This window comes from Dermacentor andersoni, chromosome 6, assembly GCF_023375885.2.
Source record: "Dermacentor andersoni chromosome 6, qqDerAnde1_hic_scaffold, whole genome shotgun sequence".
Lineage (NCBI taxonomy): Eukaryota > Metazoa > Arthropoda > Arachnida > Ixodida > Ixodidae > Dermacentor > Dermacentor andersoni.
This window is the reverse complement of record NC_092819.1, coordinates 145,667,143-145,679,114: the sequence shown is the minus strand read 5'-3', so window position 1 is coordinate 145,679,114 and position 11,972 is coordinate 145,667,143. Positions and strand designations below refer to the sequence as shown.

Below are 11,972 nucleotides of genomic sequence, written 5' to 3'. Positions count from 1 at the left end.
AGAGGGCGACAATTTGTTCGCATAATCCACGTATATGCTTCATCACAAAAATCGGCATAATACAATACCTCTGTTGCTTCGTAAAACAAAAAACTCAATTTTCTTTCGGTTTCAAGAAACTCGCAAAACGGGGCATAATTATGGCCGAGCTGCCATAGGGCTTTTATGCAACTATCACATTATTCGTCGCATACGACAGACATCTCTTTTAAAACAGACTAGTTTTCGTTGTCATATTACAAATTCAAGCCCTAATTTGAGTCATCTACGTAGCTATTGTCAGCTAGAAAAGATAAATATGGCGCCCATTTGAGAACCATGTCAGAAATAATGTCGAAGAATAATGTTGGGAGAGGGGTTAAATGGCTAGGTGGATAAAGTAGCACCTGGCTTAGCACTGCAGCCACTGTAAGCATTTTTCTATGCAAAGCGAGATGAATAAATATCCGTACTAACCATTCGATCCTAGAATTTATAGCACCAGCAGCCATCTCAACTATACACGAGAAATCGTTGGGCGAGTCCTTAAAAGATGTTCTCTCATACAGCTCGGCCTGGCAACTGTAACTGCAAGTATGCCTAATTATCTACCCTACGGCCTACATTAAGATATCCTGCCTGTGCTTCCATTAGTACCATTAAAAGCCCGTTTTCCGCACATAATGAAGTCCGTGTGCACCTGCATTTTTAAAATTTTCTTTGTACTTGACCTTGTGAATCAGTGACTCATCAGTCTGTCACCAAGCAGCAAGTTACATGCTTGGTTTCCACCTCGCAAGCGAAGTTGAGTGCGAGAATTCTATATCGTAGGAGGTATCGGAATGCTTTAAGAAACTACGGCAGGAGTCTCTTAAAGTGCTTATGATGCTTTAGGATGCTGAATCCAAACAAGCAAATACTTTCACTCTGAAATTTTGAACTGCTTCTCCCCTAATCGAAGGGGGCAGCCCTAACGCTTATCACAATATGGTTATTAGCAGCGATCGAACGTGGAATGACGCTAGTGCGAACATGTCATCGAGGGGACTTGTCTTTATCAAAGCAGCAAGAAAATGCCCCTTTACAAAGCTTCGATGTCACTGAATTTTCCTTTCATGGAACTGGTAACCACATGAAGGCTTCATCCTCTTGTGAATTTCATTTTGGTTTGATGTCTGGCATTTTCGCCTTCTCTCTTGCTATCATTTCAATTAGGAAAGGCAAAATCAAACCGTAAAAAACTAGGCTGAAACCTGAAAAAAAGAAAGCGCTAAAACATCGCTCCTGTGCCGCCTATGTTTAAGTAGACATGCAAGGTCGGGAAAAAAGCAGAATTGTTGTTTTGTAGACAAGCATGGGACTTACAAGGTTCTTAAACAATTGAAAAAGTTACGACAGAAAACAATGATTGTCCATATACCAGCGCATTCACATTGAGTTGGACAATGCGGTAACGGTCAGTTAAGTAATTGCTGACCCATTGCGTGACAGGTCTGTCACGTATTAAGTGCTTAAGTTGTAGATCAGTTTCCGGTGTGATAAGCGATCTAACGCTTTGGAAAAGTCAAGGAAAATCATGTCAAATTGTGACCGACTGTGAATACCTCGTGTTATATCGTGTACGAATTCAAGTTTTGTTACCGTGGATAGTCCATTTCTAAAGCTTTGCTCGGAAGGGTGGATTAGTTCAATAGCCCCTACGTATTCAGTCAGAAACTTGACGATAATGTGCTCAAGCATATTTCCGCGGTTACACGTGAGAGAGATGGGTCGACATATGTTTGGGCAGTGTTTGTCACCTGATTTATGCACAAGGCAATTTTCCACTCAGAGAAACTTTTGCATTCGCACGTTGATTTCTGGAATAGGAGACGAACATAATCACTGCAAGGCTCACCATAACGTTACAAAAATTATTAGCGATATCATCCGCACCGCTGCTTTTCTTTTCACTAATATTTAGGAGCAAGGACCGTTCTCCCGCCTCCAAAATTGTTTCAGTACCGACTAGTTTTTCAAGAGATGGGAACACTAGAGCATAATAAAATATTTACGCTACTCGTTTCTTCTTTGCACCGGGGCGATACATCTTTGCCGTTCTCGCTCTTATTCCGGGGTTCACCTCATGTTCGAGAAAAAGGTATCAAGTCTATTTGAGGGCACTTGAGCCGGCCCGTTCATGAAGCCTGTCAGATTCGAAAAAGCAGGTGTCTCTTTATTACCGGAATGCGAAATTGGCCGACAAAACTCGCTGCTTTCAATGTTGCAACAGATGACTGCGAAACCTCTGCTTGTCACAATTACGAAATTGCCCGATTTCAGAGGGAGCCGCAGCTGGATCACCATGATTGCTGCTATGTACTGTCCTGAAAAATGGGCTTAGAAAAAAAGCCTTATAGTAAACAAAGCTCCTGTCTCATTACGACTGAAAATTCGCAGCTGCGCTCTATGATGTATTCTCAAAGCTCAGTTTGCGCAAAAATTATATTATTCAATATAGTCACCTACCTGGTCGGTGATTACAGCCAGGTTGTCAGTCCAAAACCTCAGGGGATATGCTCTCTGTTACATTCGAACACATTTGTTCGTGTGCAAGCGTAACGCACAAATGGCAGCAAAAGTAGTCTATTTCTTGAAAGTGTTACATGAACTGTGGAAATCACTAAAATATTTGGTCATCTTAGGACACCCTTATAGACACCAGTTTAAAGCCCCTGGTCAATTTTTTTTCTTTGTGTTTCTGTCATGTTTCGTCAACTGTACGATTATACAACCAATAAGCTTTCAAACTGCCACGTAATAGCTGTTACTGTTAAAGCGTCCAAGTAATACATCGACCATGTTGGAAGATCGAGATAGAACTGCAATAATCCTCAAAACATCTTTTATGACTTCGGTTTATGCCGTCTAAGTACAATTACATGAAATAGCGTGACGATAGCACTACATTACTCATTTCGACGGTGGCCATACGATGTGTCGCTACAATGTTTCTATGGTCGTCGCATTAGCGCTGACATTCATCCTTAGATGTGTTTAGTCGAAACTTTATTTCTTCCTGTTCTCATGCGTTTAAGTGTTGCTGTTTACGCGTTAATCTACAAAATGAGCTTTTAAGATACTGTGCCCTCGTATTCGATACCTTTTTTAAACTTTTTTCGCAATCACCTATGTTCCAAGCACAGTACATTCATGTTAGCGACGTGGTCGCAATGAAGATGGGAAATTTTGTAACCCATAACAGTACTTTTCAGCATAGAAGCCTCGATAGAACCCTGCACGTTAGAGCAAAGGTAAAATTAGGAAACGGAAGTTCTAAGTGACGACGCTGGAGGCGCATAGGCATCGGTACATTTCTGGTAAATAGAAGCGGCTGGTAGACGCAACCTGTTACCGCCTATGAAGCTTAAGGTAAGCCAAAGCGTCCGAAAGTTTTTGCTACCAGTGCTTGGACGCATGGGCCTGGCAGGGTTTGTCGTTTGGCGTATTTAGCTCAACAGTGTGAGTGACAAAGATCTTTTGGGAAGACATAGCTAACAGTTTGAGAGAAGCATTTATTCCCCTAGAGGATGTGTGTATATGTATGACATTAAGTGTTGCAGCTTCTCTGTCTAACCTAGTTCAAGCATGTCTTTGACATCTATAGCCAAGTCGCAAGGGGAGTGTGCCGATCGTTATATCCATGCGCACGACTCCTAAATGTAACCCACTGATAACCGAGCCAGAGCATAGAGGTGTGGTCTCTGCGTAGCGTGAAAGATCGTTAGCAGCAGTGACAATCCATCGATGTTCTGTACGCGTGATAGGAAGAGGTCCAAAAATGTCTAAATCAGCGATCTCAGAAGGTGTCTCCGTACATGAAGTGGGTTGTAGAAGGCAAGCAAGAGGCGTTGTTCTTCGCTTCCGCAGTTGGCAAAGCCTGCAAGAAGCGACGTACCAGGCCAGGCCAGAAGAAATGGCTCTTTATTCAGTTGCAGGTTTTGTGAAAACCGGCCACCAGAAAGGTTGTCATGGAAGGCTTCGAGGACCTCTGAGCTCAGCGAACGAGGAATCACCGGAATCCAACGATGTTCGCCAGAATGGCAAATGTAATGTTGGAACACACGGTTCTTAAGCATAAACTGCTTCATTTGGCGACGAAGGCTGGCATTAGGTGGACGTCAAGTTCCTCATAGACGTTGTATAAAGCGGTGGCAGTATGGCCAGCACGTTGATAAGAGGCGAAATCAGTCTAGCAGTTGGAGGGCAGCGTGTTGATAGGTGCTAGTGGTGACAACGTCAGTGAATGCCTGGTCTCCTGGTCCCGTCGAGGTCGGGTTATCGAATCCCTGCCAGGGCGGGCGCATTTCGATGGGGGCTCAATGCGAAAACACCTGTGTACTTAGACTTAGGAGCACGGTAAACATCCCCAGGTGGTCCAAATATCCGGAGTCCTCCACTATGGCGTACCTCATATTACGAAAGTGGTTTTGACGCGTAAAACCCCATAATTTAATTTTTTTTCTCCCGGTCCCGTGAAGTGTAGTGCAGGGATGTGCTCGTAGGTAAGAGCGGCAAGGGGCAGCGCGAGAGAGCGCCGGCAACTATCTTAACGTTTCTTTCCGGAGTTGTGCATCATGTCAAAATCAAATTCTTGCAACCGAAGTACCCAGCGCCCAAGACAACTAGAGAGGTTTTTCAGCGAAAATGACCAGCATAGCGCGGGATGATGAGTACCTACGATAAAGAAATATATAGCCGGAATTTTTGCACCGCCCAAAATACATGAAGACATTCCTGTTCTGTTATCGAGTACTTCCATTCCGCAGTGGTTAGAGTACGTCTGACATACGCAGTAACTCTCTCTCGTCAAGATATCTCACGTTGCTGGAGGACGGTACCGATTCCGTGACCACTAGCATCGGTGTGCAAAAGGGTCGGCGCGCTTTTATCGAAATTGTAGAGAAAGGGATCGGATGTTACGGCACGCTTGATGGCTTGGAAAGCAGTCTCTTGGTCACTAGTCCAAATAAAATGAGTGCCGGTGTTCAACAGCTTGTGCAGTGGCGAAGCTATGCTGCCTGCACCCAGTGCCTGCACCCAGTGCCTGCACCCAGTGCCTGCACCCAGTGGACACTAACTTTCACAGGTGTAGAATTGTGAATTTGTCGACTATAATTTCCAACGCCTTCGCAAAAAGCATTGTTTTGAAACCTCTTTTCCGTCACCGGAAGAAGAGGTTGGTTCGCAAATTGGTCTCCTGAGTCGTGAATTTGGAATGTTCAGCAAGATATTCCTTTCTTAAAATATACACAGAAGGCTTAAAGTACAAGAAGTACGAGTCCAGTTAAGAGTACCCTTTATTTTTCTGAGAAAGCCTGTCTTTGCTCCAGCATAATTTGATCTATCTGCAAGTTTGCCCGACGTACATTTCGCTACAGGACAAGAAAATGTAATAGAAGAAAAGCGATACGGATATTTATTCTGCTAAAGCCAAAATTTGTTCTGCTGTGCATTTAGGGTCAATAGATCCTCAGGGGTTTTAAACGGTGACTGCCTTATGGAACCCCTGTGAACTATGTGTTATCTCTGACACTTGTTACCAATTGCATTACGTTGCCCTGCACCAAAGTGAATAATGGGCAGTGTGGCAGATGCATCAGTGTAATTTATTAAAAAAGAAAGAAAACACATGATATGTCCGTAAAAAAAAAATGTATGCACTTAAACACGCAATGACTGCCTGTCTAATGAAAATTCAGTATAATTTCAAGACATTATTTTTGCATTCACAAATCAGGTGAACAATGTGACGCCAGCATTCGCTTGTTCTGAGGAAAAAAAAATCAGATTTCATATCTAAGCTGTTCATAACTGCGGGGTGAAAATATGGGCAGTGTTTATCATAGACTCCATTCCTAGTTCCCCTGTGCAATTGTGGGCACGTTTCATGTATATTGTTTGCATGGGTGCGCAAGTGTGTTGTTGTGTGTGCGCTTTCTTATTGAACGTGTGTGGTTGAGCCGCATCAAATGTTTCTTCAAACGTCACAGCACTGCAACCTCGTCTTGTCTTCCTTAGGGTACTCGTTTTATTTCACCCTTTTATCAAAATGGGGGGGGGGGGAGTTCAATTGTACTGATGGCCTGCATACGGCTTTCGTTCGTGCTTCAACGTACAGTCTAGCGTATTGTTTTCCTTGTGCCAATGCAAGAAAGTTATAGACGACTCCAAATGGCAATTCGACCCTCTGTCTCACATTGCGAGCTAAATTTGTGACAGCATGGAAAATTGCTTTTCCTCCGCTTCGCGGTTATCACTTCGTAAGTCTACGGTTAAGGAATTGCCTGCAATCCTGTTCATGATAAATACTAATGCTGATCGCTACAGGAAACAACGAAATAAATATAGCACGTCACTCTATCCTTTATGCGCACACTTCCAGATGTTACTTTGGTAAGGGCGCAACGCAGGATTATCACGATCTGCAGTGCTCAGCGATTGAAACGGGATACTCGGGCACCATGGCGGCCGGCGCTTTTTGCGCCACCGGTGATAGCTGGATGATGCAGTTACGATGCATCAATGCAGTTACGATGCATCAATGCAGTTACGATGCAAAAAAGATTCTCGCTTTCATGTGACACAAAAAATTCATGCTCCCAGTGTCACCAACACCTACCGGTGCAGCAAAAAAAAAGTACCGGCCGCCATGTTGTCCGAGTATCGCATTTCAATCGCTGAGCACTGTAAATAACGCAATGGGCATTCGCCCCCACAAGCAGCACATGATTATTCGCTCAGAAATAATCACGTGCTGTAGCATGCTGTGTTGGTAATTATCAGAGCGTCGTATCAATTACGTAATACCCCACGTGCTCCTACGAAATAGATTCAAACATCATTAACACCAACTGCTCTTAAAATATATAGCAAAGCTAAATATAAACGGGTAAAATCTTTGTTTGTGCTGAGTCATCCTGCAATCAGATTACATGTCCATATAAAGTACCACAATGGTTTCACCGACTTTACAGATTTATTTCGTTAGATGTTGTGGCTGGCACGGCTAAAGGTGCAGCCACATGAGCCAGAATTCCACACTCGAGCTGTTTCTCCTGGATGGACACATGGGCTTCCTTGTGTGGCATCTTCCATTTTGTTGTAGCGCAAGCTGAACAACAGGGACAACAGACAGGTACCATTCACAACCCTGCAGCGCAACATTCGTTGAGCGCTGTGCGGTTGTCAATTGGGCCCTTTTGTTCCTGTCGTTCAGCTCGCGTAACCGAAAAAAAAAGAATTGACAAGGGTGTTCGACCTAAATGAATGCGACTAAGACAGCTTAGGCAGAAGTTGTATTTTATAGACTCGTGTCACTTCACATGACCTCAACAGACTTGTTATTTTGATAATAGACAAGCAAATAAGTTTAGTCACCCCCATAATGATTTCAATTATTGTGCGTCAGCATACGTGGCACATGTTTGCACACTGCGCTACACGCGCCAATGTACTCTGTGGCCGTTTAGGAAACGAATATAAAGCAAACTAAGCGACTCGCAGCGACTTGAGGACTGTTAGTGTACTTGTGCACTATGCATCGCGCCTGTTCTCTCATCGTAATCGTCACCTTCCAGGGGCTGTCGCTCGTGGAATCTCAACAAAGCAACGAGGTATTCGATAGCTTCAAGGTGCGTAACTATTTCAACAGCAAATAATTGTCGCTGGACGTAGGACGAAACCTAGAAATGCCGATCAGAAAGGGCATTGTAGCTGTGACTTAAGGCAGTGGTAGCTGGCAGCCATGACCCGAAAATGGCATTAAGCTCGCCTTAAAGCATCTTATGCACAATAACCTCTATTTGCTTGCATGAGGCACTGTCAGATGCTTCAGTCACCTATAGTGCGTGTCACGCAGTAAAATATATATTCGTGAGCGACAGTAGGCACAATAAACGTCTAGTAGGAGAGCTCTTCTCCAGAATAATAAAAGAAGAATGCCAGATCACTTGCAGGTGATTTCGAAAACCAATTTATCAAATACGCCTAACTGTAGAGACAAAAGTTCTCTTTTTATCAAACTCGCCAACACATAGCGAAATTCGGCCTCGCCTATTTCATACAAAATTATTTGGAACGAACAACAAATAGCTGCAATAAAAGCGCGCATTTATTGCCGTTACATGTTTTTACCGAATACTTTTCAAGAAATATTATTCAATATTGATCCTTATGAAAATGATGCTTGAGACGAGCATCAGCGTCAAAGTACATTTTTCTAAATCACGAGGCGTTACCATGCAGAGGGCGTGAGCTATGCTTCAATCCACAGAACAATAAGGTCTAAAAAACTAATAAGTGAGAGTTTTTCAGAGGCTTACAGCGCCTAAAGTATATCAAAATCTGGCAATAGTCACGGAAGAAAATGTTTGTGTGGATTGCAAGAAGCGGTGCATTTGCACAGCCTACTTCTGCCTTTGTCATACATACGCTGTGTTTACGACGCTGAATCATTTGAAATTTATTTCAGAACAAGTTGCAAAAATACGGATCAAGTTTATAGCGAAGCGTCAAGAATAGAGTTACATTTTAAAGCCCGAGAAACATGCATAGTTGAATCTATCAGTATTTTTCACATGTGGTTTCCCGTTTTGTCTTAATAAAGAGGACGAGTGAACTTGCTCCGATTTCGGTCCCTGCGATTTTTCTCAGGCGGTATAAGTGACAGCCAGAACAGAACTGAATGCTGGTAGGCGACGTTTCATTCTGCCCAAATCCGCGTGGATACCTTCAACATCAGTGGGGTTCAGCTGGTATGCAAGTTTCCTACTGTTTGTGGAATACTGGATTACCGAAGGCCTTAACGTGAGCGGACGGGTTGGTGGCGCGAAGCTTAGCCATCCAAACACAAATCTATTATTGCCATAACGAAGTGTACTCTGCTTTCCTGACGGTGTATCTTTGGGCAGCGGCTTAATCGTGACCAAATTGCCTGTTACAATATTTGTTTTTCGCAAGAACACTCATGCAGCGCATAGAAGTGTATTTATGGCAGTGGAATTACACGAAGGGTCCCAACATGTTGCTACAAGCGCCCGGTATTACGCTGATACGCAAGTGTCGTTGCGCATACCGGAATATCTGTACAAAAACTTTGCGCTGATTTTCACTCATTCTACCTAATTCTTGCACATCCTCCATGCTGGGTATCTGTCACGTTTTCCTGTTCCATCATCACCTTTCTCATGTATGCCTCCTTTGTGATGTCGATGCTATGTTTACTATAATGACGACAAAAACCCATGCGCCTATACACAGCCACTTGTCAACAACAACTCTTGTGTGAGGCTCACAAGGAAATCTTTGTCGGTTATAATATTGCTGGTTGTATTTTCCGAATACACCTCGTGCTTCCACTCACAGAGCCTGTATGTAGCGCAACTATACTTGCTTAAATTTCTGAGCGATAGCGCCACGGTTTGTTCACCTCGGCTCAAAAGTTATATTGTTGCAGTGCGTGGGTTCATATCTGAGCGGTGGTGAACTATACGGAAATTATGTTAGGAATGCTCATTTTGCTACAGTCTCACGTTTTGCCCTCGGTTGGATGTCGCACCTGGGCTGTTGGAGCAACGTAGCTGCTCGACCGCTCTTATGATGTGGGTACCTGCCATGCGATGTTATGTCAGCATGTACTTGAGCATTAGAGGTGCCTAAGAGCCTACTACATAGACCCACAGTGCCGGTAATATGGTGCTTTTACCTTTTCAATTGCGGAGGAGATGCGTGTACTCAGTGGCACTACTCTCTAAACCAAAATACCGGACTTATAAACGGGTTTGATGGTGCTTAGCTTGTTTCGACCTGACGAATGTGCGTAAAGAAAGAATTCCTCAGTCTTCCTGCTATGACGAAGGAGAACCTGACCATGATCAGCTAACCTGACATTGACAGATTATGATGATGTCAACAGGAGTATTCTTCAACGCAGTTAAATTGGCGGATGGACAAAGAAACCGAGGTCAGAGCTCTGATCTGTGGTCGTAGTTTTGAAAGAAAAAGTTATACACTAAGAACTAAGGGAGCACCATGCTTGGCTCTTTGTAAATGCTTTACAGAGCTTTCTGTTGTCGTTGCCTATTAAACCAAACCTAAGAATTAAGAGCTTGGTCAAGAGTAGATTTATAGAGAAGTAAATAAGCTTTACCCACATTGACGACTAATCATTAGACAATTTAACATGTCATTCGCTTGCCCGCAGGGCTTCGAAAAGTTTCCATTTGCTGTTGCAATCACTGACTCCGACAACGACACAATCTTTGAATGTGTGACAGCAAAAAGAGCATGGTTTGATATGGATGCCAAGAAGGGAGAATATGTTTGGCTGCTGAGGGGTCACAAAGGAACTCCAAAGTAAGTGGTTTGTTTTCGGCGCATACGCCACATAAAAAAATTCCAGATTGAACTTTTTTTTTGCGTACTTTTGTCGTTTAGCTGGAATGAATTTGCTAAGTGCATAACGGCAATCTGTGCAGTATCCGCCTGTATTAGAGAATCATTCATTTAAAAAGTAGCTATGTCGCACGCGCACCAAGCATCTTATTGAGTAATGTCGAGACATATTCTATGACTATTTATCGCGAAATAGGTTAGGTTTTGCCTTAATACGATTTAATATATGGGGCTATTCTCACCTTCTAGTGAGGTAAAAAATGAGAAACTGCTGAAAGATGAGTTTTCCGGATGGACTAGGGCCCAGAAAACCAAGGAAACACTGAAATCACAACGATAAAGGGCAGCATAGTTGTCGGTCGTCGAATTGAGCTCCCAGTTCATTTCTCTTGCAAAACCCAGAATCCACTGTCATACCAGATTATAGACCCAGGGACGCGCGCTGGACGCTATAGAGCGCTAGACAGGCGCGGCATACTCGAAGGCGCTGGGTATTAGTGCGAATTGCACTTGAGAGAGAGAGAAATGGGCGGCGTTTGGCTACTATATTCATATTTCTTTTAATACAGAGGGAAGCAGAGAGTGTGTCAGTGGATAAAAAACAGAGAAGAAATGTAGAGTACCGCCACCAGGATTTCATCATCTGGCCTACCTACAGACCTTAAGCATAGTACTTTACCCCTACACCACGGCGATAGATGGTGAATTGAATAATGTGCCGGGTCTGAACCTACGCACAACTTCAGTTTTGCACAAATATGTCTCATACAGACACGGTAGATGCGTTATTAACCCACAGCTGGAACTTACGCCTCTCTCAAAAATAAAAAGTTGGTCCGTGTTCAGGGACAAGCCTGGAAGTGCCACGACGCTGATTTTCTTTTGCTTTCGGGATATTAACTTAGAAAAAGTCTCAAATGAACCACGGACCCTCCACGCTGTACGGGCTGTTACTGGCGATTTTGATAGCCGTTTCTTGTTCTTCGTGCAAGGGAAATGCCACAAACGCGTTCAACATCGCGTTTAAATCGACATGTCTGTTTAATTACATATCTCCGTTAGAGAAGCGCCAGTTACTGCGGCTGGCAGACTTCACCGAGAGCACATCTACATTTCTTTATAACTCGTCACATCGGAGCTCATCGTCTCTTGTTCTGACGCCATAGGGACGCAAAAATGGTTTATTTTGAAACACTAATGCAAAACCTGAAATAACGAATGATAACCTGAATAACGAGAAGGCACTATCGTCTGATGAAGAGAGGCGCGTGGTCGGTGTCTGAGCAGTGAGGCGAGAAAGTGGAAAGGGATGCGAGCAAGGTTTCGGATGTGCGCTTTGAGTGCTTCCATAACAGAGTGAATCATGCTTGTATAGTCACGCGCAACAGCAATGGTTTCTGCTGTTAGTGTACTTTGTGGTAACTCTAGAGAAGCCCTAAGCGCCTGGGCTTGAGTACTTTCGATTGCACGGATGTTAGTTCTGCAAGTATTGGTTAGCACTGGCAAGCTGTACATCAGATACCCAAGAAAGAGCGTCCTGTACAGTTGTATCATCCCGT

At 43.6% G+C, this 11,972-nt stretch overlaps 1 long non-coding RNA gene across 1 annotated transcript; it reads left to right on the top strand.

The window, feature by feature from the left end:
- The first annotated feature begins 7,538 nt into the window (after positions 1-7,538).
- Positions 7,539-10,374, top strand: LOC129382673 (uncharacterized). Its single transcript, XR_008610711.1, has 2 exons — positions 7,539-7,652; positions 10,223-10,374. It is a non-coding gene; the product is annotated as an uncharacterized lncRNA (long non-coding RNA).
- Positions 10,375-11,972: the final 1,598 nt, after the last annotated feature.